Source organism: Caretta caretta, chromosome 13 (assembly GCF_965140235.1).
Source record: "Caretta caretta isolate rCarCar2 chromosome 13, rCarCar1.hap1, whole genome shotgun sequence".
NCBI classification, from domain to species: domain Eukaryota; kingdom Metazoa; phylum Chordata; order Testudines; family Cheloniidae; genus Caretta; species Caretta caretta.
This window is the reverse complement of record NC_134218.1, coordinates 14,967,479-14,973,749: the sequence shown is the minus strand read 5'-3', so window position 1 is coordinate 14,973,749 and position 6,271 is coordinate 14,967,479.

The following is a 6,271-nucleotide window of genomic DNA, read 5'->3' as shown; positions in this document are numbered from 1 at the left end:
TACAACACTTTTGTCCTCCTTTACAATCAACTTAAGTTTGACATTTTAATTTAACACCACTGGTTGTCACTATTTAATTTCCCCCAGACAAACCCATTGGAGTTTCATCTGTTCACATCTGTTCTATATTTATCCCTTTCAATTCAGTTCAACCATTTATTACCACCTTTAATATATAAAAAACCAAAACCAGAACCAGTAACAAATGTGCTTAGTGCAACTGCATGTGGTAGGTCTTTGTCTGGGTGGCAGGAAGAAATGGGGTGGGTCTCATTTAAGGGTTCCTACAGCATTTGGATTGTGAGTGGTGTGGAGCCAAAGGGGAATCAGGAAGTGGCTGGATCAGATGCGAACACTGATACACCTTCTGCTCCGGGGGAGGGAACATTTATATCCCATGCATTCTGGAAGGACCTCTAACCGTTTCTCTTTCTCCTATGCTAGCATTGTTGTATCTAGGAATTTGTTGACATTTCCACTATGTACCTTGGGATGCAGGTGTAGGTAAGAAGGCAGTAGTTTAGGACACTGACAACCAAAATGCTTGAAATACAAGGAAGACAATGGATGGCATGAATGTTAGATAGATCCTTGGAAGAGTCACGACTATTTTCTAAAGGTAATGCCAGTAATTATTAATCATTTTCATACAAGATTAAAACTAACCTTCAGTAAGGAAAAGAGATTTGCAATGTTGCTAATAAATGAATCAATGTTTGTGCAATGTGTTCATTCCAGGAGGCCAAGGATGGAGAGAGCAAATAGGAGGATGAAAGTGCTGAATCAATACTCAATATGCGACACAATTCAAGGAAGCAGGTTGTTGAGAAGCAAGGAAGAAAAAAGGAATGTTTAAATAATCCTCAGTCATATTTCAAGAAGAGAACAAATTTACTCAGTTTATGCCCCAGACAGTAGAGAACTTCGCTGAAATTTGGTGAAAACATGATGAGATGTAGTAGATAATTCTAAAACATTTGAGGAGACAATTTGCCTTAAACACAAGTTTATAGTGCTGGAGCCATTTTAATTCCTCTGGCAGGGAGGCAAGGTCATCTTTTTGGTAGAGGAAATCAGTGTTATTCAGTGGAAATCATTCTACAGGATACAAAATTCCCAGAAGGGGAGGTGGAATGTCAAGTCCTTTGCATTGGCATGGTTTCCTGCAGAATGTACCGGTAGGCTACCACATATTATGACTTCTAGTCTCCTTCACCTCCCTTAACTCACTTCTCTGCGAAAAGTAGTGCTAGTTGGAAGTCTCACTGTTTTGCCTAGTCCCCGTTAATATTGTAATATACCTGATGTACTCAGGGCCCACAGGTTTTTAGGTACCTCTATATTCAGAGGTTCCTGAATAAACCAATACCACTTTCCCCCCATTGCCCTGTCATTATAGCTGAAGTCAGCATTCAGTTTTCTCTTACAGGCAGCCAGACCCTTAATTTGGCAAACTTTAAGATGCTGTGCAAGATGCCTCTGTTCCCTCTGGCTTTTTTAACTGGCATGTGGTTCATTGACAGTGAGTGTGGTGCAGTAGCTTTTTAAGCAATCAACAGATTTATTATTGGCAGGTGGGTTGGGCATGCAGAATGCTATCTTGTAGCCATATTGGTTGGCAATTGTTTAGTTAAGCTTCTGTACATATACCAACACACTATGTGATGAGCATGTAATAAAATACTATTAGTACCATAAATCATCTACATATCTCTGTAAATTCTCACTAGAGATGGGCTAAAGCCACAAGGTGCTTTGCAAACATAAACAAAGGTGCCTTGCCTTCTCTGAAGAGCATGCAATCTAAAGAAGACAAGATAAACAAATGGGAGGTAAAGCATGATAGGACAAGACTTCAAAGGAGGAAGGCTGAGGGGATTATTAATGATGAAAAGAAAAAAAGGAGGATTGCTTGAAGAGGTGGGTTTGAAGGAGATGGGTTTGAGCACAGTTAGTGCTCAGCAAATACAGACAGGGAAACATGTCTAGGTGTAAAGAGCAGTGTGGAATGTTGTTCATTTACAAATGAATGAAAAATGGTCTGGTGACTATGGCACAGGACTGGGACTCAGGTGATTTCAGTTCAATTCCTAACTCTGCAACACATTTACTCTGTGACCTTGGGCAAGTCACTTCATAGCTCTGTGCCTTAGCTCTTCATCTGTAAAATAAGAATAATAATGCTTGCTTTCTTCCAGTATATGTCTGTCTCTACTATTCAGATTGTAAGGTCTTCAAGATAAGATCTGTCTCTTACGATATGTATATACAAGTTCTGGCACAATGGAGACCCAAGATATAATTCTGAAATGTGCCTAAGTCACTTTCAATGGAATGTAGGCAAAGGGCCAGGTTTTAAAAAGTGTTAGACAGCTAAAGATACAGACAGACATCTAGTGAATTTTTCAAAAGCACCTTGGTGCTTTGATTTCAATGGGAGTGAGGCATCTAGGTGCTTTTCAAAATCCCACCAAGCACCTATCTTTATCTTTAGACATCTCTGTACCTTTAACTATCAGTCCTAAGTGACTTGATCACATGGCAAGTTACTGCATGGCAACCCAGGGTGACTTGTCTTACTAGGCTTTCATGTAGTAGTACGCCAAGCTGCACTCTGAGACTTCCATTGTGCTGTAGTCCCATGGGGACATTGCTAAGTGGCATAGATTCTAAGGTTGGAAGGGACCATTATGATCATCTAGTCTGACCTCCTGTATAACACAGGTCATAGAATTTTCCCAAAATAATTCCTAGATCAGATCTTTTAGAAAAAGATCTTGATTTGAAAATTGTCAGTGATGGAGAATCCTCCATGACCCTTGGTAAATTTTTCCAATGATTAATTATTCTCACCATTCAAAATGTATGCCTTATTTCCACTCTGAATTTGTTTACCTTCAGTTTCCAGCCATTGGATCGTGCTATAACTTTATCTGATAGACTGAAGAGCCCATTATTAAATATTTTTCCCCACGTAGTTACTTCTAGACTGTAATCAAGTCACCCCATAACCTTCTCCTTGTTAAGATAAATATATTAAGCTTCTTGAGTCTATCACTATAAGGTAGGTTTTCTAATCCTTTAATCACTCTCCTAACTCTTCTCTGAACCCTCTCCAATTTATCCTTGAATTGTGGGCACAAGAACTGGACACACCATTGCCAAATACTGAGGTAAAATAACCTCTCTTCTCCTGCTTGAGAGCAGAGTCACACCCTAGCTTGCTGCGCAGTAACTTGTCATGTCCATAAGCCGTCTGTCTCCTTGAATGTTAATGGGACTTAGATTCATAAATGTCTTCATCACTTCTGAAAATGGAACTTAGGCTCTTACGTAACCTAGGATCTTTTGAAAATGTTGCCCTAATCTCTGGGCATGTCTACACTGCCCCACAGTTTGAACTGGGCGGGAGGGGGTGAATAGCAGTGCGCACCAAGGTGCTGTACTGTAACTCCCCCACGTGGATGCTGCAGGAATGAAATGAAAGACCCCAAGTTCGCACTCATATAGTCCTCTTCAACAAGACCTTTAAGGACCTTTAAATTTGTGCCCAAAGCATCCACACGGGGGAGTTACAGCACAGCACTTTGACGTGCGCTGCTATTCACATCCCCTTAGTCCGACCTGTGGGGCAGTGTAGATATGCCCTCATTAGGGACTCCAGGAACTAATGTCACACAAATAAGTACATAAAAAAGTAACAAGAATTTAAAAAGCACTTACCTGAAAACAAATGTGTACAATAAAGTTTTATTTTAAACAGAGGATAGTAGCAAGTGCTCGTGCTCCTGTAAATCAGTTTGCTTGGTGGACACGGTCAAATGTCCAGCACTTTAAAGCCCATCTATTTCACATATGTACATTCAGATATTCGTAGGCTACAAAAGACTGATACTCCCAGTTTAAAACAAATGTAGGGGGGAAAAATCAGCTGCATGAACTTGGAAACAAGCTTCACTGGCACCATTGCCTTTAGCAAGATGCTATCTGACATCTTTTGGCTGAACAAGTCCATTTGTGAGGGGGATTAAACAGCAAATCTCTCTGAGCAGCATAATGTTTACTGGATATTGCTCTGTCGGGCAGCTTGTGTTTTCATTCTATTCTGCCTCTGTATGCGAGGGTGTAGAATTTGTTAATCTAAATAAAACTTAAAATAGACAGTGTGGTTTACAGAGCTGCTGATGCCTGTTGGGAAAATTTGAAAAATTTCTTTATTGAAAAATAATCCTGTCTATGAGCCCTCTTCTCTGAACATTGCTCCCCTCACCTCACCATCTTAAAAACAAATGACCTCAGATACGTGCATGCCAGTCCCACTGACTTGGGAGCAGGAAGGCAGAATTTGACCCAATATCTTTGCTTAGCAAGAGTTTTTATCCACTTTGTTGTTCATTTGTCACCTTTATGAAATACAGCTACAGGTGAGCACAGGTAGGCTTATGCTTTATAAAGGCAGGTAGACGGGGTCCCTGCCTATATTCTTAGTGGTGACTACTTGAGGGTGAGAACAGGATAGCTGCATTTTGTTCCTTGGTCAATAATAGGGATAAGGTTTTGCTTCTGCAGGTCCCATTGTTCTTCCATTTCCTAGCAGGGCAGAGTCAGGGGTTGCAGGGCTGCGCATCCTTCACCGATAGCCTTGTTCTGGGTACCTTTTTACATTCCACAGCCATGCTGGCTTTTTGAGCTTGTCAAAGTGACATTGCACACTCTTGTCCTAGTCTGTGGGATAACAGTACCATGGATGTTTTCTCTTGTGCATTGTACTGTTAGGGCAGTCTCAGTTCAACAGTCATTCTTCATGGAAAGGTGATTATATCCCCTCATTTGTGCACCAGTCCTAATTTGTCTCTGGTGCAAAGAGGGTGACCGCCCGTGCCACACTTAAGTCCTCACCCAGGATTTACTTCTCAGGGGTTCCTTTTTTACAGGTCCTTCATTATTTGTACTTTTCTTTCCCTCATGGGGTGAATTTCTCTCTCTCAAAGTAGATCCTCTTGCTAGATTCTTGCTCTCAGGTAAGGATGCTGCAGCTGGGAGAGGGATATGGCCTTTAAGCCCACTCAAGGTTTGGCTAGCAAAGAAGAGATTCATACTGAATAACTCCTGCTTGTCTTCTGTAAAAGTCAACAGCTTCATTTCAGCCGGGACTTGGCAAACCTTTATTTATAATTTCAGTTCACGTGGGTGGACACCAACTATAATTTCAGTTCATGTGGGTTTTCATTTGCTACGTTTCACTTGGAATTTTGGATTGGAACAAACCCACAGAGCTCAAAACAAATCTTAGACAAAAACAGCAGAGTGAAAAACCAAGAGAAAGTGTCACATTTTGTATCATTTCAGGCCAAAGTCATAAATCCCTCCTCATCACTTTTGAGGAGATTGATGCAAAATGCAGCCCACATTTGCCTGAAAGATTTATGAGCCTTGGAAAACTTTAAGGTGCAATTTGGCTGAATTTTTAAATGAAACCCACACTTTTCTACAATTGACCCATCACTATGACACTTGTACCTTCCCATCATTACATCCCTTTATTGAAAGCAGAACTTCGAAGAATAATACCGCACCACAGAGAACTGGCAATATTATTAGGAGAACTATACTTTATCAGACATCAATCTAGTAGCCCCTCTATTTAAGATGCATGGGGATTGGGTGGGGTCATGGCAAAATTTCTTAGCAGGAGTTGCCAGTATCTTAAGAGTATCATTTTTGTACATGACAGAATTGCTGCCCAGCTGTTAACTACAAATTAAAAACTATATGCCACTCCCTGTGTGCCACACATTCATTTGGATATTCAACAAGAGAGCATTTCAATGGGTGTTTGAAAAGCAAATAAGAGACAAGGTTTGCAGGGGGAAAAATTACTAAATTTGAATACAGCCATCTACACATTTTCATCCTTAGATGAATTGTAAATGGTTCCCATTATTCACATCCAGAGGAGACAGACCTACCAAGAATGAATTGGCAAGTGCTGAGAATAAATCATAATACAGATCGCGGCAGTCAAGATTCCATTGCGAATGTGATATTTCCCCCTTCCTCCCCCGTGTAAGGAAAATCCAAGATGAAAAAGGCAAAGATGGAGAGATGGGGATGTATAAAAAGAAACTTGAGGTCCCCACACATTTACATGCCAGTATTGCACTAGGCATACAGATTTTGGCTATTGCTGCTGTTGGTCCCAATGCACAAGCTTTCCGAAGAAACTTTAGGAAGAAGGGACTTTTCTACCCAAAAGCAGAAAAACTGGGAA